Genomic DNA, 23,876 nt, shown 5'->3' with positions numbered 1-23,876 from the left:
CCATCTAAATAGAAAGAAAAAAGAATAGCTTAGGTTTTGCTTCACTGCACCCTATGCTTAGTTCTTGTTATTTCTATAAGTTTTCTTCAGAAATGGTTATGAATATGCATACTTAAATGATCATTTTTACCCTGTTTCTTTCACATATGACTGTTTTCTAGGAATTCTTGACTGCTCCTAGACAAACTTTCATCCACCTTCCCTCTCTGTTAGCTAATGAAATATTCTTAGTTGCCTTTCATCTCTGACCTTCATTCCATCTTTATTCCAGCTTGATATTGTTCTATGTGTAGCTATCCTGCTCTATATTCCTCTTGTGACCAAGAAAATGCAACAGCAAGCCCTAATCCATGACTCCATGCCCAATGGTTTGAACTTCTCACACTTTGCATCCCAAATCTGCTTGAAAACATCTCCTTCCCACCAAAATAAAAACAAAACCCTTGTACACCATAACGAGCCTAAAATCAACCCAAAACAAAGTTAAATCATAAAGAGAGAGCCCTCTCTGATTGCAGGTAGGCTAGGACCTGCAGCCCAAAGATTGGTTTGTGGTTACCTCGATTGTATCCCTTAAGGAGCCAAGGGACAACCTGAGTGATAACATCATTGGCGACTCCAGTGGGGAACTTATTCAGAAAATTCCAAAAGACAAGTTAGAAGCTGGCTCCCAAGAAGAAAACACATAATACTATGTCAAATCCGAACCCAAATCCACCAGCAGTTTTTGAAAATCCCAATTTAATCTCTAGAAACCTTAGCAAACAAAAACAAGAAGTGTTTTCTGATTCTAGTCGTAAAATAGTTCAGCCAAGATGTTTTCCAACCCCAGTTAAAGTTTTTTTTCGGTCAAACCCCACTTCCCCTTGTTCGTCATCCACCTCTCCAAGCACCTTTTCCACACTTCCATTCACTGTGCATACTACCACTACCACCACTGTTATTACAGTTGTTCCAGCTGTTCCAGTTGTTCCACTTATCCGTGTAAATATGGCTAACAGATATGCACCCTTACAATTACCTTCAAATCCAGGGGCTATGCCTCAGGATTATCAAACCAAAATCACATACTTTGATGCTACTGGTTCTGGCACAACCCTCCAACATACCAAGAAAATGCAGGACTTTTTTGAGAGTTATGAAATAGATGATGATAGTGTAAGAATGAAGATTTTTGTCCAAAGTTTCACAGGAGATGTAAGGCCCTGGTTTAGAGCACTTGCTGCAAATTCCATAGCTGACCCAGAGGCCCTTTACCAAACCTTTCTTAACAGATGGGAGAAGAAGAAGGACCCTCTGCACATATTATCCGAGTATGACACTATCAAAAGAGGCCCTCAAGAAGCCGTCTTAGACTATTGTGCCAGGTTTAACAATGTTTACAATGCTATTCCACAAAACCTTAGACCTCCACCTGATCTTGCTTTATACAAATTCCCTGATGGATGTGATTCAGACATGGCTTATCAGTTAAGGGAAAGAGCCCCTCAAACCTTAGCAGACATGCAGAATGTAGCTGTCAACGTGGAGGCAAATCTGATTGCCAAGTGAAATAGAGCAAGAGCTTAGAGAAGAACCACTTTCAAAGATGAACCTTCAGCCTTTGAGCAAAAATTGGACACAATCATCAAAGGTATGGACACCTTTGAAAATAGAATGGGAACTATTGAAAGAAAAGCCTCATGGGAAGGAAAGCAAAACAATCCTATCAAAAATCCAAACTTTAGAAAAAATCAGAACCCAAACGTTGGAAGGGCAAGTCCTGACCATGATATAAGACCTCCTTTTCATGAAAACTATGCTGAAGCATCCACATCTACTGAGCAGATAGAGGACACTCACATAAACTTGATGGGTTTGAAAAGTGAACAACAAGTATTTCTAACCCAAGAAGACCAAGATGACCATGATATAGATCAATTTCAGACCAAGTCTGGAGAGTAATTTGACTTCAAACAAGGCTATGATTCAACTGTCTACGAAGTCCATAAACAATACAAATTGAGAACAAGAACCATTGATGTGTCTGATCCCATCAATCCAAAGGATGCCAAGCTAGCTAAAAAAGTAAAAGACAAGGCCGCTATCACAGAACCTGCTGACAAAATAGACCCAAAATTAAAAAAAGTGACCATAGAGGATGTATCTGACATGCAGCCCTCTAATAACCAGCCTTTTGTATCCTTTCCCTCAAAAGAAAATGTAAATAGCACTCCTTAAAGCCTTCCCAAAACAGAGCAATCTCAAGAAATCACTGATAACCAAGAGAAGATCACTAAAGATACAATTGAAAAGGGAAAATCTGCTAGTCACAATACTAAAACACAGTCAGAAAAACCGTTTGATTTGGAAGCAGAAATTGGTAAATTAAAGATATCTATTCCTCTCTCTGAGCTTGCCAAACATGATGTGTACAGACAGCAAATCAAAAGATCACTGCAAATGCCAGAGAACAGGGATGATGTTAATGTCTTAGATAATCAACCCGAATTACTTTTTGGTCCTGAAGTCAATGGTAAATCAGGACATGGAGTTATTCTACCCTTTTATGTCAGTTTGCACATTCATGATAAAGTGTTGCACAATGCTATGTTTGATTCAGGTGCTTCACACAACCTAATGCCCAAAGCTGTAATGGAGAAGCTAAACCTTGATGTCACTAGACCCTACAAAGACTTACTCTCATTTGATTCTAGTCAGGTCAAGTGTTTAGGCTTAATCAAAGAACTTTGTGTGTCTTTAGTCCAATTTCCCAACAAAACGATCCTAATGGAGGTGGTGGTTGCTGACATTCCACCAAAGTATGGCATACTCTTATCAAGATCTTGGGGAGAAAAACTCCAAGGATCTATCCAACTGGACCTCTCCTATGCCACTATTTCAGTCTTTGGGCAACCAAAGAGACTGTATAGAGAAACACTGATGAAGTACGTGGTAAGTAGTTAGGAAAAACCCCAAAACTTCCCCATTTACTCAATCCATTCTGATATGGATTCCTTTATATTGTTCAATGATGACAGCTGTCTTCCCACTGATGAGAAGCCTTTGCCTTTAGCACAAGAAACATGCATCAATCAAGAGTCGGTTGCCCATACCTGTGACACTGTTAAAACAATTAGTGAAACCAGCATACAAGAAGAACCACATAAAGCACAAAACCCAGGCCCGCCTAATCCTAAAATGACTGAAACTCTTAATACTAACCACAATCAAGAAATCACATGGTATTTAGATTTTGATGGTTCTGTTAATAAGCTAGGAGCAGGGGCAGGAACATGGATTCACAATACACATAATGGCCATGCAGAGGGTCATGCTTACAGACTAAACTTCAAATGCACCAATAACATGGCTGAGTATGAGGCTCTCTTTTTAGGCCTTAAAATGCTCAAAGCTCTAGGAGCTGCAAAAGTGTCCATTCTAGGTGACTCTGATTTGATAATTCAACAGATGAAAGGTAACTTTGTTACTAATGACAATAGGCTAAGAGCTTATAGGTCTGCTACCATAGAAATACTCAATTCCTTCACCGAATCCAAGCTTGCTAAGATTTCTAGAAACCATAACATGCCTGCTCATAGTCTAGCTACTTTTGCTAGCACTTGCAAGCTGCCCTTTGAGCCCAATTACCACTTTACTGCTGAGATAACGCACAAGCCTGCTATCGCTAACAATATCAAAGATTGGCAAGTGTTTGAGGATGATGCTCAAATCAACAATTTTCTTACCTTACAGCAAGAATTCTCAAGCTTAAACATTGATGAAGATGCCATGGATGACCCACAACAGCAAATGAGCCAAAATGAGCAAACTATAACAGCTGAAGCAGCAAATCAAATGCTGCACCCAACCATTTTTTATGAGAAAAACATGCAAGAGCTGAGGAAAATGCAGTTAGATGAAATAGTTGAAGCAGAGGCCGAAGTGATTGATTTAAAAGACAATTTTCTACCTACTGGCCTCATACCATTAGAAGACATATTTGATTCAAACGATGTCCCCAAAAAGCCAAAGATGCAGCCCTTAAACGTTGTTGTGGAAGACTGTAATATTGGGACAACAGAGAAGCCCCAAATGATTAAACTATCCAAGTCTTTGCCTCCCGATCAAAAACCAAAATATGTTGATTTATTTAAAGAGTTTCAAGATGTATTTTCCTGGAGTTATGAGGACCTAAAGTCCTATGACACCTCTGTTATTCAACATACCATTCCCTTAAAGCCAAATCAAAAGCCCTTCAAACAGAAACTAAGGAGAATCAATCCTGTGCTTCTCCCTTTGATTGAGAAAGAAGTGAAAATAATGTTTGAAGCTGGTATCATAGCACCCATTAGATTTTCAGAATGGGTATCCAATCTTGTTCCCACAAGGAAGAAAACAGGGGAGATTAGACTATGTGTGGACTTGAGAAATCTGAACCAAGTCTCCCTTAAAGATCACTACCCACTGCCAAAAATGGACCACATTCTACAAAGAGTAGTGGGGTCTTCAAGAATTTCTTTGCTAGATAGCTTTTCAGGTTTTAATCAAATACTTGTTCACCCAGATGACCAGGACAAAACAGCCTTTACAACACCATGGGGAACATTTAAGTATGTGAAGATGCCTTTTGGACTAAAGAATGCAGGTGCTACCTTTCAAAGGGCCATGGACATTGCATTTGCCAAGGAAATCCATGATTTCCTAGTGGTTTACCTTGATGACCTTACTCCTTTCTCAAAATCTAATCAAGAGCACCTAAAACATTTGAGACAAGTGTTCCTAACATGTAGGAAATATGGCATTTCCTTGAACCCCAAGAAGTCTTTATTTGGCCTTGAAGAAGGCAAATTGCTAGGCCATATCATTTCAAAATATGGGATTAGAATTGATCCTGAAAGAATTCAAGCCATCCTGCAAATCCCTTATCCGAGAAACATCAAAGAATTGCAAGCATTCCTAGGAAAGATCAATTTCCTAAGGAGATTTATCCCAAACTTGGCCGAGCTGATAAGAATGCTAAATAAAATGTTAAAGAAGGATTCCAAGGTACAATGGACTCTGGAGGCCAAGCAAGCCTTTGAGGGCATAAAATCTGCCTTAACCCAAGCCCCAGTCCTCACAAGTCCTCAATTTGATAAGGATTTCATCATTTTTTCATTTGCATCTGAACACACCATTGCTGCTGTCCTTTTGCAGAAAGATGATCAGGGAAATGAAAAGCCAAATGCATTTTTCAGCCAAGCCCTTAGAGATGCACCCTTGAAGTACCAAATCATGGAGAAGCAAGCATATTCCCTTGCTATTGCTTATGTACCAAATGTTGTTGTAAAAGACATATTAACTCAAGAGGGCATAGAAGGAAAAAGAGGCAAATGGATTGCCAATATCCTTGAATATGACATTGAGATAAAACCCACCAAGCTGATAAAAGGGACAAGGTTTAGCCAAATTGATGTCCGAAACCAATTTTCAAGCCTTAGACATTAATCAATTGGACGATGAACAGGAGCTAGCGACTCCACAGATCAGTCAAGCTTTTTTGCAATCCCCATGGTATGCTGATATATGTTTTATATTGTTAAACCTGTGTGCTCCACCAGGGTTGTCCAGAACCAAAAAGAGATTTTTAAAGATGAAAGCATCAAAGTTTTGTGTCTTAGATAGTGCCCTGTTTTGGAAAAATCATGAAGGAATAGTTCTGAATTGTCTAACTATGAATGAAACTGACAGTGTCATGAAATAATTCCATGTAGGGGACTATGGTGGGCACTTATATTGGAATTCCACTGCTGATAAAATACTAAGGGCTGGTTTCTATTAGCCCTCCTTGTTTGTTGATGTGAGAAAGTTTTTTGTTTCATGCCACAAATGCCAAATCTTTGAAGGCAAAAGAAGGCTTCTGCCCTTGCCCCTTAAACCCATTTCAACCGAGAAGCCTTTTCAACAATGGGGTCTTGACTTCATCGGAGAAATCCATCCATCCTCTTCTGGCCATCATAAGTGGATTCTAACAGCCACAGATTACTTTACCAAGTGGATTGAAGCCATCCCATGTAGGCAAGCCAATGACTCCACCATCATCCAATTCCTTGAAACCAACATTTTGTCCAGATTTGGCTGTCCTGAGAAGATCATTAAAGATAACGTTGCTGCCTTCAAATCCAAGAAAATGATCAGTTTTTTCCACAAATTCCACATTACCTTAGGTCACTCCACAGCCTATTACCCTCAAGGTAATGGCTTGGTCGAATCATCCAACAAGATTTTGATTAAAATCATTAAGAAAGTCTTGGAGGAGAACAAGAAGAACTGGCACAAAAATATTGTAAACGCCCTATGGGCAGACAGATTGTCAACTAAGAGATCCATTGGGATGAGCCCATATGAGTTAGTCTATGGCATGGAGGCCAAGTTCCCCTCTTCTTTGGGAATCCCTGTTATCAAATTGCTACAAGAGATTCAGGAAGAACCAAATGATATCCAAAGAAGAATAAACCAAACCATCCATTTGCAGCAAACAAGAGAGCAAGTGTATGACAGAGCTCCGATCTTACAGGAGAAGCTCAAGAAAATGTTTGACAAAAGAACCAAGGCTGAAGATTTCTGCATAGGCAACAAAGTGTTAAGATGGGATTCAAGAAGAGAGGACAAAGGAAAGCATGGCAAGTTTGATTTCCTGTGGAAAGGCCCCTTTATTATTTCTGTTGTTCAAGGCAACAACACATATTTTCTGAAGAGTCTGGATGGCAGCACAGCTGAAGAAGGCCCTGTCAATAGCCGAATGCTAAAGCACTATCATGATCCCTTTTGTTGAACGCAACACAGCTCTGTATACTATCTGTACATTAATATTTGTATTTTCAACACTTTTTCTTATAATAGGCCAATAAGAGGGAACAACGCAACAAATTTTGAAGGAAAGATCAAAGAAAGTTCTATTTCAGATCTCTGTTTTTGGAATAAATCCAAAGAAGTGCTCAAGCAGATTTCAATATGTTTACAAGCACCCAAAAGGCAAAGAGCAGAGCGGGAATGTTTCTGCAATTCAGCTCAAAAGGATATTGCTTATCAGCTTATAAGAATTTAGTCAAAGGCATTGAGAAGAAGGAGAATTTCAGTTTACAGCAATAGGTGAAGATCAAGGCATTTTGACCTGCTGTTCTTGGCTTTTCATCCTAAAAAACCATCCCCAAGTGGAGCCACTGTTAGCCTCCTATTGCAATAGGTTTCATATTTCATGATTGACTGTTTTACATGCCAAATATGTCACCTTTTCATGCTGAAAGGTTCCATATTTCCAAGAAGTTCCATTTTGAAGAATCATACCATTTTTGAAGAGTTTTACAGATAAGGGAAAGCCAAACAGCTTAATCTTGGCTTCCCTAGGTTTAAATTTCTTGTTTTAGAAGATAGAGAATGAATATTTGTCCAAACAGCTTAAGCTTGGCAGATGAGTAGCTAGGTAGAGAAATGAAGGAGCCCAACTGCTTAATCTGGGCCCTTGGAAGATATAAGGGTACATCTAGATAGGAGGGTAGTCAAAAGAAAAGAAGATAATCAGGGTCTGCAAGTCCAAGTGCACCCATGCAAAAAGAAGAAAAAATGTTAGGTAAGTAGGCTGGGTAAGTAGTTTTGTGGTTGCAGAATCAAGCTATGTGATCCATTTCATGATTTCAAGTGTTATATCTATTCAGATCACAGTTGTGAGGCAATTTTTCATTTGGAGGAGCTCAAACGAGGCATGTCTAATTCCCCCTGCTTCTTATTCCCCAAATCACTCACTAACATCCCCTTGAGGACCTTGGGATCTGCCCAACCAGTCTTGTTATCACTTCATTTGTGTAAAATACTAAGTCAAGCTTTGACTTTCTTCAGTAAAAGGAAGCCACATTTCTTGTGTAAAAATCATTTCTCCTCAGTCCATTCACCTCCTATGCCTAAGTTTCAGTTCACAAACTTAGCCCCCTACACTTCACCTCACAAATTCATATTAACTTCTAAACATTATTATGTAAATCCCTATCTATTTTCCCCTTCCCCTTACTAAAACCACTAAATAGCTCCCCTATGTACATCTTCCCATCCCCTGGCACTATAGCCCTATAACATCAGTTTGGGGAAATGCTGAGTCCATTTGGGGCTTAGCATTAGCCTTTCCCCGTCTTAAACCAGGAGTTAGCTTAACCTCTAGTTAAACTAATAGCCATTCCCTTCCCCTCTCTTACCCACAAACCCAAAGTTTTGACCCCCCGCCATATAAATATTAATTTAATATTCACGCGGGCCCCTGCACATAAAAACTGCTGCTAGCTCTGCACTCCATCAGCACTCCGATCCGCCCGCCCAGATCCGATGGCTCTCGGCGATTTCGGAGCCACCCTGACGATTGACGGTTATCCTCCGATAGCCTAGCGGTTTTGCCGTCGTACAGAAGACAGGTGTCTGCCCTTGATTACATCAGAGCCCCTCTGACATTTACCACCCTTGTACAGAAGGCGGTCCGATGAAACCACAAATCGCCTTCTGTCTCTCCGCCCCTGACGTCAGCGCCACGTCAGTGCTACGTCACCCTGTCGTACTACCACGTCACCCTGCCACATCACCTTGCCACGTCACTGCCGTACTGGGACCCACCGCTGACGTCATGCTGACGTCATCACCAAAAAAGGCGCGAAGCGCAAAAAATCGCAGCGAAGGATGCCCGAAATGAAAAATAGAGGCAGTTTTTGATGCGCGATTACGCTTAGCGGTAATCGCGCATCGCTAAGAAAAAATGATCAAAATGGAAGGTTGCCTATTGCTCGGCTACCAACAGGCCCGAAAATTCGTAGTTTGACAGGATTTCCTCATTTATGTTTATATTCAAATCGGCCAGCACCAATAGCATTCTAGAGGCTACGAAAAACATTTGCAGCAACTATTTTTGCCTTGAAAGGGCAAAAACAGGGCGATTTGACAGTTTCAAATGTATCAAGAAAACGAAAGTGGTCCAAATCAACAGTGAAAGAGTATCAGAGGAAATATGAAGCCCAGATTAAATTGAAGAGTATCAGTGAAGAGGCAAAGAGTATCAGATCGGCAATACCAAAGTAGGTGAGCATTAAAGGTCCCCAAGCAAAGTCAAAGAAAGCGATGAAGCCATTTAAGGCTCTTAGATCACAGTTAATGCACATCAAAGCCACTCAAGAGCAGGGGATCAAAACCCAAAGCACAGGTATGGCTAAATGAACAACACATAGCCATAAGGACACCATATTAACTCATTTTGATACAGCTGCCTCCAGTGCAGCACAAAGATATTTTCTTGCATTAATTTCAGGACAAGATTAGATTAAAGAATTCATTTCCCTCAGACCTGTTTTAGGTCTGTTGTAATAGATATTTTTGGATATTTTCTATATATAAGCCACCCTAATTCATTGTTTAAAGGTTTGGTTGGTTGATATTCCTCATTCTGAGCTTGCGCTGTATTTTTGAGAAGCTCTATAATCAAAGACTGCTGGATTGCTTTGGATGAAGAACTGACTGTTGTGTTATTAATGGTTAAAGAGTGACTGTGGAATTCCTGTGATACTACATGGCTCAATAAGTTTTCCTACCTCTTTTTACAGTTTTCATATATTTATGCACCATTGTGTTACCATCTAAATAGCAAGAAAAAAGAATAGCTTAGGTTTTGCTTGACTGCACCCTATGCTCAGTTCTTGTTATTTCTATATGTTTCCCTTAGAAATGGTTATGAATATGCATACTTAAATGATCATGTTTACCTTGTTTCTTTCACATATGACTTTTTTATAGGAATTCTTGAATGCTCCTAGACAAACTTTCATCCACCTTCCCTCTCTGTTAGCTAATGAAAGATTCTTAGTTTCCTTTCATCTCTGACCTTCATTCCATCTTTATTCCAGCTTGATATTGTTCTATGTGTAGCTATCTTGCTCTATATTCCTCTTGTGACCAAGAAAATGCAACAACAAGCCCTAATCCATGACTCCATGCCCAATGGTTTGAACTTCTCACACTATGCATCCCAACTCTGCTTGAAAACATCTCCTTCCCACCAAAATCAAAACAAAACCCTTGTACACCATAACTAGCCTAAAATCAACCCAAAACAAAGTTAAATCATAAAGAGAGAGCCCTCTATGACTGCAGGTAGGCTAGGACATGCAGCCCAAAGATTGGTTTGTGGTTACCTCGGCCGTATCCCTTAAGGAGCCAAGGGCAACCTGAGTGATAACATATACAATTCCACATTTGTACAACTTAGAATTGGGGCTTAAATGTTACTGCATACTGAGCCTCTCAATCAATGTGGGATAGTAAGTTTTTTAGGAAAGAGAGTTTTTGTGTCATTGAGTCAATTCCACAATGCACAGATGTTAGGTGTACCCAATTTCTTTAGTTGGCATGTAGAAAGCATGTGAAAGGGAGTATTATGGAGTACTGCCAGTTTTTAATTTATGATACTCAGTCAATGAACCATTACGTTAGTAGGAGACACCACCTCATTGTGGTTGTATCATTGGCATAAGGATTCTGTTAGTAGAAAACCCAGGTTGGACAAATGATTGATTTATGTCTGGTTTCTATATTCTAGAGAAATGCATTATTGAGAATTTTTGTTCTGGAAGTGCTCTAAGAAGACTCAAATGATGTCTGAAATAAATGTTGAGATGAATGAGAAACGTAAAGGCCAAATGGAAAATTGGGAATGGCACTAAAGATAATGGTTTTCTATGTACATGAGATATACATGGACCCCAAAACAGTGAACGGGTTTTCCATTCACATTAAGCTACATCTCTATAATAGAATCTAATGAAAGAAATCTGCTGACAGAAACTGAGGCCTGAGTTTCACGTGAAGTAGAAGTGGGTTCTGTGGCATACAACATGCATCAATGGAAGCATCTTTTTTAAGTATCCACGCAGATGAAGGGGGTAAGGAGATAGGTCCTGCTAAAACATAGCTTGAATTAGGGGGTAGATGCAGTTGTTATTCATAAAATTCCATACAAGAACAAAGCAACTTAAAGAGTGCATGCCAAACTAAACAGCGTTTCCCAAGAGAAGAACAGGAGGGGCAGAATCTGGGGAGGGAATGGACAGCTTTTCACTCAACTCTAGTGAAAGCGATTATGAACCCTGGTAAGTTTTACACACCTAAAATCTTTTCCATAAGTTGACATGAGACAATATAAATGTTATAGGAAAAGATTAAGTCTAGACAAAGAAAATTTTCCTCATTGCAGTTACTAACTTATCATGGATTAGACCCATGGAAATCATCATGATTCTAGTGTCAGACAAGATTAGAAACCTACAATATATAGGATAGAACATTCTAGAAGATACAAGCCACAATATTTTTAACTGTGGAGTAAACATATATGAGAATAGGTAACAAGAGCATAATTGTCAGAGTCTGAACCTAATAGAGCTAGTGTTGGATTCACCATGTGTAATATCATAAAATCCATACCTGTACAATTCAATATTTTCATTCCAGCTATCATTGTTAGAAATATTCTCTTAACCAAGTCAAATAAAGATTTAGAAAATGAGCAAGCAAATTTAGTTGCATCGGTATGACTATTTACATAGATGTTAGTAATGACCATTTCTGCTTACAACAACATCCTTGGTGTCAATTTGCAATCTCAAGTAGAGGCTAACAAGAATATAAAATAAGAGGCAATCCCAAGTGTATGATGAACTTGAAAGCACTGTTAGAGAAGATGGTAACTAGAAATTGAATTGAAACCTAAAATGAAATTGATATTAATGTCCACCAGCAGGCAAAAGTCGAATTGAAATATTGAGAAAATTTTGACAAAGAGCCACGGTATCAAAACCATAAAATGGATACCAACAAGAATTGCAAGAAATGATATTCGGAAAGACTTGTCCTAGCAATCACAATATCAAAGTAGATTCAATTTTTTTAATCAAAAGGTTCAATGCCTATTGTCATTCAAAGTCCTAATTTGGAAAGTCACCCTCTAGTAGCAGGTAGAGCAGCAATAAATAAAAACACCATGATCATGGAAGTGACATCAAGAGAGAAAAAGAGAAAGTATGCTCCAGCACAGAATGAACTTGTAAACAATATTTTGAATAGAAATGTGCTCGCCAGAAACACAAAAGTGTATATGGCTTGGTCTCTGCTCTGTATATACTCATTGTTGGAAACACTCTACTAAAAGTCCAAAGCACTATTCTATTCTAGGTGCGTTCTCCAATGTCACAGATAGAAGACCAGAATTCCTGAGAAATCACTATTTTCCAGCTCGGATCGAAAACCCGTAGAGAGGTCTATTCTGTGAGTAGCCACGGCCCCAGCCCCAACCCCTGCCCTAGTTCTAGCCACGTTTGCCACACTACAAACATTATTTGATGAGAAAATATAATAATTTATTGCCTGGCATGATCCTGTATTACGTACCAGATATGTGCCCAAGCCAGACTTATCAGAAGTAAGTAGCTAATGGAATAACATTGGCCGAATTCCTCAAACAGAGATTTCATCAAGTCCATATGAAATTCTCGCGTTGAAGGGGGAATTAAGGTAAGGATCCGCTAAAAGGGAAAAGCAATAAAATAATTAATTGTCACCAGTGGGGAACAGGGTAAGAACCTGGCGAGGGGGCGTGGCTGTGGAGGATAAGTCTTCTACCATGACATACTCACCTCGAGGAGTTGTAGCAGAAGGTTCTAGTCTCAAAGGAGGGGGCGGTTGCTGCTGCCCGGAGAGAGTAGTAAGAAACCTGGGATCAAAACCCCCGTAATGCGGTGGCCCGGCCACCATATGACTGTGGCTCAATCCTGGAACACCGATACCCATGGGAACGAGGGGCACCACCATGTCATCCCTATGTACAAAATGACTGGGTGGAATGGGAGTGGAGGTGAAGAGCTGGTCACATGGAGAGGGACCCTCAAATGACAAGCCTTGCATTCGCTTCAAGTAAATCCTGTATTTTTGTAGATGACTAGCTACGTTCTTGCAGGTGAGGCCCTCCATGTTTATTAGCTAAGTTATGGTCTTGGGGACAATTTTCTTGATGCCCAGGTGGGCGACGGAATCCACGAATCTCTTGTGGAGTTGAGGGGTCCAAACCAGTCAGGGCTGTTTCAGCATCCAAGTTGGCTCCTCTCCCACGTTCTCTATCACACCTCCCACCGATGACTCCTCCTCCTCCAATTCGATCCTCTTTGGGGGCTCGCCCCCTGGACGTTGCTACTGCTGACCGGATCCCGGAAAGATGAACCCAGATATCATTGGAGCAGAGGCAGAGGCAGAGGATGTGTGAATTTGGAAGGTTGCAGCAAGATCTAGGGTGATCAGATTCTGCGTCAACAGCATCAGCTCCTCCGGTGATGGTAGCTCCTCTTCCCATTTCGCCAACCTATCCTCCTCCTTCATATCTATATTGAAACAAGGGCCCTCAGGATGGCTGTTAGCATTTATTCATACTGGCAGTAGTTATATCGTTATTGTTAGTATTGTTGTCAGAAGTAAACCATTCTTCTTCGTCGAGCATTTCCTTGAATGTTGGAAAATTCAAATTCTCATCATTGTTGCAGTGGAGGTCTGTGGCATCTTCCAGACCCCACATGCCACCATTCACATTCATTCTTGACAACATTTTTATCCCCAATAAGTCCTAATACTGTCAATCTATCTCTATATATAACTCACTAGCATTCTATACATCGATTAATTATGGTGACAGCTACCATATATGATTTAGCTTTTATATGTGAGAACCGATTAGTATGAAGCTTTTGGATGCATATTCCAGTGAAATCTAATGACTCTCAGCCATTTCTAGCCCCTAGGATCCGATCCTGCGCCATCTAAAGAGCTGGAAAGCCTGTTTCTTCTACTCAAAACTCACTCTTTCAGTCTTCAAGACAAACCTGTAGTAGGCATTGGGTCTATAACTTCCAAAAATGCCAATATCAGTTACAGAATTTCTTGAGCTAAAATGTCGTATCAAGTTATCAACAATTTCTATGAACATACTTACATGGTGAGAGATTGGTAGTATTAATGTATGACTCATTTAAAATGTTATACTAAAGTAGTGGGTTGAGCTCAACATAGACTTCACATAGTTTAATGGATTGTGTGTAAGCATGGGGCTCAAATCTATATGAAAGGTTGTCATTAATGGGAAGTATAAATTATGGGTTTAGTGGGCTTGGGTCCAGATTTTGAACCAAAGCTTTGATACCATGTGTAAGAGCCCTAACCTAGGGTCTTCTAATAAATCTATTTCTGATGAATTTAAATGCAATAAGGGGCAATAGTCTACTTTCTTACAAGACTTTTAAACAAATTAAAATTTTACCATTTACATTCTAATCCTTATGACTTATGGAGAACATTTCATTTTAATAAATTTACCTGAGTAATCTACAGAGGAATACCTGTACCGGTGGCTGGTTTACATATGGTATTTTCTAGTATGCTAATATCTAGAAGATCACGAACTACCTTGAGCTTGCATGCTTTTCTCATTTGAGAAAAGCTTAGATATCCAAATCTTCTATGCCACAACCATTTTTCATTTGTTTTGCTTAGATAGCATTGTTGTTGTCCTCCTTTGAGTATGTATAAGTTGTTTAGAGTTCTTGTACCTTTGATCACAGTCTTTCCTGTATCAAGTTCACGAACGACACATCCGTTTGATGAAAGCACCACTTCATTTCCTTGATCACACATTTGACTGGCACTCAACAAGTTATGCTTTAAACCATCTACATACATGACATTTCCAACTTTAACCTTTTCTTTTAGGAAAATATAACCTTTACCTTTAATGACAGCTGGAGTGTCATTTCCAAATGAGTCATTCTTTTCCTTTTCTAAAGCATTATATGAATGAAGTTTCTCTTTATCACCTGTCATGTGTTTGGAGCATCCACTGTCGATGCACCACTGATTTTCTTATCCTTCTGCATACAAAGTTATACCACATCTTTATGATTGAGATTCATTCCTTCTCCATATCTTGGGATTTAAAGGCATTTTCTCCTTTTGAAATATTGGTTGAAATTTGCTCTTGCATTTAGATTCTTCATGACTAAATTTGTTACAAATTGATCATTCTATTTCATTTTCAAGAGGAGAAAAGTTATTATAGGAACATTTCTTGATTCTTGTTGTACTTCTTTGATTTCTTGCTTCTCTAGTCATGATGGTTTTGTAAGCAACACATTGAGCAACCTTATGTCCAAAGTTATGATGTGAAAAACATTACCCATTAAAGAAGTTTCTGCGATCATAGAATCTTTTGAGATTGTTTACCTGTTGGTTGTGGCTTCTATTGATATTCATCCTTGGAGTAAATTGAGTGTGATTTACCTGATGAGTAGTTTTAGGCCGTTGCTAACAATTGACATACTGTTCATTCGTCTTAGTTGCATTAAGATAGCTTCTAGTGGAGGTTGACGACTTCTGTGATTGAGATGATTCTTCAATATATCCAAGACCTGTCTTTATCAGAGGAGAGTGTTGAACTTTGATAATTTCATTTAAAGTTTCTGATCCTTTAGCAAATCTAAGATTGAGAAATTTTTTCTTCTCAAGATCTTTTCTTAGACCCACAATTTCACATTCTAGATTTTCATTGTTTTTTTCCCTTTCAACAAGTTGGTGTGTCAAAGTATCTATGATAATATTCTTGTCTTCTAAATAGATTTTGAGTTTAGTGATTTCTTCAAGAAAATATTCCTCCTCTAATGCATCCAAAAAGTCATCATTGTCATAGCCCATGAGAAGTCTCTAATCTTGTTCAGTTTCATCTTCATCACTATTAGATAAACAATCACTATCTTCATGCATATAGTAACTCCTATTCACAACCTGTTTTCTATTGACTTTTGCACATTCCTTCCCCTTTTCATATTTATCTTTATGGAGACATTTGGCAGCATAGTGACCAACTCTACGACAAGAAAAGCATTTGAAAGATAGCTTACCTCTGAATCTTCCGAGACCCCGTTGAAGCTTCTTGACAAAATTTACCTCATCTTCTTCTTCTCAAATGTGTCCTGATTCATGGTGCTCTTCCTTTTCTTTTCCCTTTGTTGATGCTTTAAATGCAGCTTCTCTCATATCTGATGGACCTCCTTTTCTCGTTTCAAAGGAAATTAGGATTCCATGAAGTTGAGTCACAATGATAGTCTGAAGATCCTATTTTTCTTATATGACAGACACTTTTGACTCAAATTTAGAAGACAAGGATCTCAAAATTTTCTCAACTAAAGTAACTTCCTTTATTTGTTCACCTAGATTCTTCATAAAATTATCAATCTCATCTATACGTAAAAAATAACTAGCAATACTCTCATCACTATGCATCTTAAGAGTTTCATACTGAATTCTGAGAGTTTGAAACTTAGTAAGTTTTATCGTAGAGTCTACTTCGTAGCTCTGAATGATTTGTCACATATTTCTTTGGCTCTCTTGAGCTTCATGACTTTGACAAATTCTGATTCTGATAGACTTCCTAATAATGTGTTGACTGCTTTGGCATTGGTTTCATATAACTTATTACCTACAGAGTCTGTAGGAATTGTTGCTGGGAATTAATATGCTCCTTCCACAATTTCCCGAACATCTACTCCAAGCGATTTTAGATAGGCTCTGGTTCTTATTTTCCAATATACTAAGTTTCTTCCATTGAAGATTGGTGGTTTGATGGATCCCATGCCTTTGTGATTATTCATCTTGAAAGATCTACCTTCAAGCGATCAAGCTTCTTCTGAAGGACCTACTCTAATACCAATTGTTGGAAATAACACTGAGAGGGGGGGTGAATCAGTATTATCAAATCAATAATTTTATTTCCAAAACTGATTTATGTATGCTACTTCTGTGAAGTGAACTAGCCTATACATGTAACTCTGATTAGAGAAACTAGCGTATACCTAGAGAACTTGTGATTTAGACAATTTATCATGTGTTTATCTTTAACCAGTACATCAGTAACTTATTAAACAGTGCAGTAAAATAGAATAAAGAATCAAACATAAGAAACACACATGAATTCCAAGATTTAAGTTGGAAACCCAATGTCGGTGAAAACCACTTGCTGCTATCATCTCTGTCTTCTTTTAATAATAAGAAAATCTGTTTACAATCTTATACTGGTGCAGACTCATACCAATATGCAGGAATCCACTTGTAGAAGGCTACAACCTTCTCTCATTTTCCAATTTCTATTGAAAGGGAGTTGCAACCCCCTAGCTCTTGTACTAGCCAATGTGAATACTAGTACATAGGCACCAACCTATAGAAGGCTATGACCTTCTCTCTTCCACCATGGACCACATTTCATAAATTTTCAAACTGGATGCTCCTGGTACACAACAATACACATAAATGCCTCGTTTCATCAAATTTTCATACTGGACCCATCAGAAACTTTGAAACTCAAACTGCATCAACCAACAATCAATTAATCTGAACAATCAGATCACTATCACCAAAACACTGTGTTAAACCCAGGAATCAGCTACAACCTAAAAAATCATGCATCAGAAGGTACATGCTACTTTATTGAAAACAACCTGTGTGTATATGCTACTTCCTATAATCAAACCTGCATATGCCTTTGAAACTATTGAAACATTAAACTTTTGAATCAAGTCTGTACCAACCAGAAATATATTGACCATCTACTATCTACTTACAGAGCTTTACACAGGCAGTAGCAGAGATCACCCTTCTCATTTATACAATCATTCAACTAGATACAAAACTCCTTATTCATTCAGTTTTGCATTCAGATCTAAGAAGACTTCATTGATAGACAACAGTAAAACAAAAAAAATTGATTTGATAGATCAGTCTTCCTTGAATATCAAGCTTTTATTTTACATATGCTACTTAGAAGAGCTGAACTTGTTAGTGTCAGTCTTGGTAGCCTTCCTCCAGTGATCAAACATGCTCTTACAAAGTGATTTTAAGGTGTCAAGGTCAAATTTTATCATTTCAGTGAGTCTTCAAGTAAAATTTGGTCACTAGGCATTAGGTCTAGGGTTTTCTTTCACTCCTTTCAAAGTTGTCCAGATGTCGGTTCATGTCACCATTCAGCTGAGTGTACCATCATTCAGAGGGTTTTCATTATCATGTCAAGTTCCACTGGGTCATTTTATACCTTGTTCATGCTTCAGTTGCGCCTAGGTAAGGTCATTTCCCTCTCCTAGGGTTTTGAAGGCAATTTCTCTTGGACGGTCACATCATTGGAAAAACTTGTATCCTGATGTTCATACACCTTCCCCTATCCTTAAAGTACCTTATCAAACACTTCCCATCACTGAGATCCCCCAAACTCCTCATTTTCGCACAAACCCTAGTTTCTTGCTACAACATGGCAATTTTCTAGGTTGGACCTATGTTTTGCCTTTTTGGACCCCTTCCCCTCACTCAATCTTTGAAATTACACTTTCCCCTACTTCTTAACATCCCTCCCTAATTCTAAGAATTTTCCCAAGAATTTAGAAGCCACTTATCCCCTTCATTTCGCTTCATTTCGACAAATCTCTTGTTCCACACATCGGGATAGGTTTTACTCCAATGATGTTTTTGAGCAATAAAAGATGAATTTGGGAAACCTGTGAGTGGTTTTGTCCACAAAATTCCAAGGAAGAAAACCCTCCTTCACTTTTTTACACAGGTGTAATGGTTTTAGAGAAATGTCAAAAATACAATCGCCTCAGGAGAATTGAAGCACCTCTAAAGCGACCTTGGGAAACTCAATTTTTCTCCTGGCTTGGTTGGTCAAATGACTTACTTGATGAGTCAAATGATAACTAGACACACATTTCTTTCCAATAAGCTATCATGAGCTCAATTTGGAGTTGAGGAAGGCATTCAAAAGTTGACTGCAACAGCACCCTGCCTTTAGGTAGCCTCATTTGGCACATTTTGACTAGTCTTGGAAAATTTGATTTTTGATAGGGCAAATGAACTCCAAATTGAAAACTTTCAGTTGGGTTGGAAATTAGATTCAAAGAAATTTCCAACGCGATATCCTGTGCCCAATTTGGACACCAAGAAGGCCTCCAAAAGTCACCTGGAAAAGGGCACGATGCACACAGAGAGCGCGACACACTGGGAGAAAATTTCCACTGTAAATTTACATTGACGCGATGCACATGGGAGGTGCGGCACATAGAGCTGCCAAAGCTGATTTTGCTCAGAATTTGCAACCAATTGCCTTCAATTCCTTGAATTTTCCAGGTGGGGTCAATCTCTCAGTGTTTCATCCATTTTTATGTTAGTATGATGATAGTTCATGGCGGCTTATGGTTGCACAAAAACTCTTAAACCCTACCACCTAAAATCGTCAAAGCAAATGTTGTTAGGGTTAAAAACTCATTGTGTTGGTGCCAAGGTTCTTCCTCCATTTTCATTTTTCCTTCTTGCCCTCATTCCCTTCTTCCCTATGCCACTTTTTCCATTTCTCCCTATCCTAAAATGCTACTAAAATCCTATTCCCTCTCCCCTCCTCACATTTGTCAAAGGTAAAACCCAAACCCTAACCCATATAAATTTCCCTAACACCCCAAACCCTACCCTATAAAATCCCCAAACCCTCCTACATATCCCTAAACAAAATTTCCCCCCATAACCCCTATTCCCATCATATTATTCCCCTTCCTAACACTCCCTTTTTGCATTGTTCCCCTTGGTGGCAGATCTCACAACAACACCTAGTTTCATACCATAATCAAAGGGCAGTCCAAGAACACTACACATACAGCAGTCATGGCATCACAGCATTCATCAGAGCATGAGATAGGTGGTCGTTCTCATCAATATGAGCGCCATGACACCACTGCTATGCCAGTATCCATCACCTATCAGAGAGGCAGTAGGCACTTGTTTGCAGCAGCAAAGCGAGTGTTATCCCCACCCGGGGTGGAAGGGGCCTCGCTTCCTACATCGAAAACATAGGTAAAGGACAAGGACAAGAAGCCCATGCATGACGAGGGGCCATCAAGTGAACAGGAGGCTGATTTCATCCTCATTCAGGATGATGATGCAGATGTGGAGAGCACTCGACTTAGGGTGACTATTCAGGAGCAGAACATGGAAATCCAAGACTTGTCACTCAATGTGGAGTGGGCCAAATGGATCATCAAGTATTTGGAGTAGAGAAACAAGCAACTTTAGGATCAGCATGAGATCATGGAGCTGCAAAACATCCGTGAGAATCGACAAGCTACCCAACAAAGGAGGATCGATCTCACTACCTTGGAGCAAGAGATCAACAATGACCGTGAGTCTTGACTAGAGCGGATTAACATGCACTTGGAGAGGCTTCTAGACAAGGCCGACAAGGACCATGCCTTACTGAGACACATGGCTTTCCATTACAGGGCACGAAACATGAGTGCAAGGGCTCGGATAAAGAGCTTGAAGGCAAAATTGAGTAAAGAACCAAAAGAGGCAAAAGAGGCAAAAGAGGAAAAAGAGCAAGATCGGCTTTGAATCTTGGCTGAAGTTTCCTTGGCATAGCATAGCACTTCATAGAGGACCTCCAGCCCAAATTTCAAGAAATTTGGGGAAATTTTGGTCACATGACAAATTTTTGGGCAAAACACAGGTTTTCTCTCCTAGTGGCGCGACACTAAAAATTGGGAGCTCCAAATGAAGAATGGTTTGCATTTTTGGATTCATCATGGAAAATAACGACTACTACTGCTTGCAAAAGAAATTTGCGCAAGATATGAGTCTCCAGGAGGTCAAAAACACCCAAAAAATGGCCTCTCTGCCCCTATTTTGACACACAGGAAGCAGTCTTGGGAGAATGAAGATTTGGAGGGGCAAATGAGCACCAAATTCAGAAATTCTAGTTGGGTTAGAAAGTAGACAGGACAGGCTTTCCAACAAGCACACTTGGGCACATTTTGGACACCTACAAGTGCCTCAAATCAGGCTCCAAAGTAGCGCGGCGCACAGAGAAAATGGCACGCGCACACAGGAAAAATTTCCAAATTTGCTTCCGTTTCGCGAAATTTCGATTCGCGACTTCTCCAAGTGGGTTTGCTCATCTACATTTCAGTTTTTTAGAACCTAAGGTGGCATTTAAAGTATTTTCTCTCCATATTGGCTTCTATCCAAGTGGTGAAGGAAGGCAAATGGTCACCCAAGCCATTTGTCATGTTTGTAACGCTGCACCTGTAGCTGATGGTTGGCTCTTCACCTCCATTTTGTAATGATTAGAGTAACTCCCCAACCCTTGGGTGTTCTATCTCTTCATGGCACATTCTATATATTGTATGTAAACCATTTTCAAAGGGTTGGTTGGCTTGTAACTTCTGGGAGACTGTGGGAAAGAAACTCTGCTTCTTCACTGTATATTTTTGACAGAGAATTAATGAAAGGGAGTGGCTCTGTTTCAAGAGATTCATGTGGTTGTGAGTGTAGCAAATGTGTCTCTTATATTTTCATATGTATTTCTTTATGTTTCATAATTCAATTCATGTTCATTTCCAGTGAAATTTTCTGATTTAGATAAGGTAGAATTCAGTTTTATTGCTCTGCCTATGAGAAAATTTCATGTTCAGTGTTTTTCTTCTGTTGAAAGGGATTCATGTTCCTATGCCCTTTTCACTCTCTTAAGAAATCTCTCCATTCCATGTTATTTCAAACTAAATTGCTACACTTTCCACCTGTCTTACCTCACGAAGTAATCTGTGCCTTTCTATTAAATTCTCTGTTCTTTTCTGACCGTTGGTCCCATACCATCCCAGAAGCTCAATCATTCATAAAAATTGTTTCTTGTATCCATATTCACTTACTAGCCTAAGATCAATATTCCACTGTAAGTCATCTCATACCATTTTTTCTTATCTATTCACTAAGCGTGACTCAGAGAGAGCCCTCTCCTACTCTGGTAGGGCTAGCTACCAGACTGAGCGTGGTTTGTGGTTACCCTGAATTTTGCCTTCCTTCAGCCTAGGGCAGATTTAGGTGCTAACATAGTGGCGACTCCGCTGGGGAAGAAAATGGTTTGCTTGTAGATTGTCTTGCCCCAGTACATATCTCAAGTTCAGAGCTGATTGTTGATGGTGAACAACGATCAGACATAAGAAGGCTGAAATCATTCACCTGGTGACTCCATTCACTGAAGCATCCAGCAATCAATCCTTCATGGTGACTCCACTGCAGAGAGATCAGTAGCTTCGAGATTTTCAAGATGGAACGCGTTGCAAGAAGGTATTCTCCTATGAGTTGAGATCACATTCCAGGCTTTCCAAATCAGATTCCGAAAGTAGATTGGTCAAGGAATTTGCCTACATTTAAAGATGATGGTAAGAAGGACGCTGCTTTACATCTAGTTCGATTTCACATGTATATTCACAAGTTGAAGGTTGATTTTCCTGAAGATTGCTTAATGAAGATATTCATGGCCACTCTAGAAGGTGAAGCCCAATATTGGTATGAAAGTTTGCTTCCTGCTTGTATTTACTGTTTAAAGGATTTTCATGCCATGTTCATTGAAAGATATAAAGACTCTTATCCATCATTAAATCTAGTTCATGACTGTTGCAAACATGCTTCTACTTTTATTGAAAGCCTTGAAAAATACTATGAGGATGATAATTTTATGAACGATGAGATCATGGAAGCCCTGGATGAAAATCCCTTTCAGCGGCATAAAGATGATCATGAAAATTTGCAGCATGATCAAGATTGTAGTATGGTGGAAGAGGAAAGAATTTTGCATCTTGAGAGTCAACAGGAAATACATGAAATGGATCAGTAGTATGAGAAATATTTATATACACCTTCACTTGAAATTAATGAAGACAATCATTGTTTGAGCGAAAGGAAACAAAAGGTATTACCTCCTTTGTCTGAAGACGAGATAGGTCAACTCTTCCACGGTTATGTTCTAGCTCAAGCTAAAGCAGATTTGCAGTGCACACATGATCAAGAAAGTGTTGGTGAAACTTCTTCCTCTTTTGAAAAGGATGATAGTCCAGTGAACAACTTTATAGATCAGCAGGTTGAAGAATTCCATATGGCTGAAAGTGATGAAAGAAAAAGTGTCGTTTCGGATCTGTCCATAGAAGAAGACAGCATGCAGGGAAGTCCAGTTCTACTTTCAGAATGTGATAATGTTAAGTCAACCCTTTCAGATCCAGATTCGGATTATGGTGACTAAGAAAACCTTGTACTAAGTCCCATAAAAGAGAACTCTGCTGTTGAAATCATCTGGGATGAATAAGATAGAGTTTTGGATCCAAATGTTCTCATGTCATCAGAACACAGTCTTCATGAAGAGGTAATCCAGTCAACTCATGAATAGAAATATGAGAATTTTGTTCAAGTAAGTGAAAAATGTTCCTTGGATGAATCGTTGGTAGATGATAGAAATGTCATGCTTAGGTTTCAAGAATCATTCAAAGTTTCTTTTCTCATGATTGATGAATGCAAAGACAATCTGGTTGTCATATCATATGAAGGTGACCTACAATACATTCAGGCTATCGAAGAGCAGAACATTCAGGATTGTCTTTCAAACTCTTCCTCATATGTTTCATGTTTTGAAGTGTTCTTTGAAGAGGAAATCCGCTCATCTACTTGTTCAGAATTTTTTGAGGACCAGGAACATACTTTTTCTGAAGTACATTATGAAGGAAGATCAGAATCAAAAGAAAAAGACATCTTGTTTCCTCAGCAGGAGGTAAATCTTCATGTTTTTCATGATCCAATGGAAAATCTGTTACAGTCAGCAGTGAAGGTCATTATTGCAGTATTCAGTGATGAAGGAGATCATGGTCAATTATGTTTTTGGAGGCCCAGTTACCAGTATCAATTGTTGACCAGAAGATCTGATCAGAAGAATCAGTCAAGAA

General features: G+C 39.2%; 1 pseudogene; it reads right to left on the bottom strand.

Moving 5' to 3' along the window:
* Positions 1 to 12,238: 12,238 nt before the first annotated feature.
* Positions 12,239 to 13,416, bottom strand: LOC149211100 (transcription factor PCL1-like; annotated as a pseudogene).
* Positions 13,417 to 23,876: the final 10,460 nt, after the last annotated feature.

Source organism: Pinus tabuliformis, chromosome 1_2 (assembly GCF_031772625.1).
Source record: "Pinus tabuliformis cultivar Carrire ecotype Pingquan chromosome 1_2, CPIR1, whole genome shotgun sequence".
NCBI classification, from domain to species: Eukaryota; Viridiplantae; Streptophyta; class Pinopsida; order Pinales; family Pinaceae; genus Pinus; species Pinus tabuliformis.
Note: the sequence above shows the minus strand (reverse complement) of the source record. Positions and strands in the feature narration are given on the sequence as shown.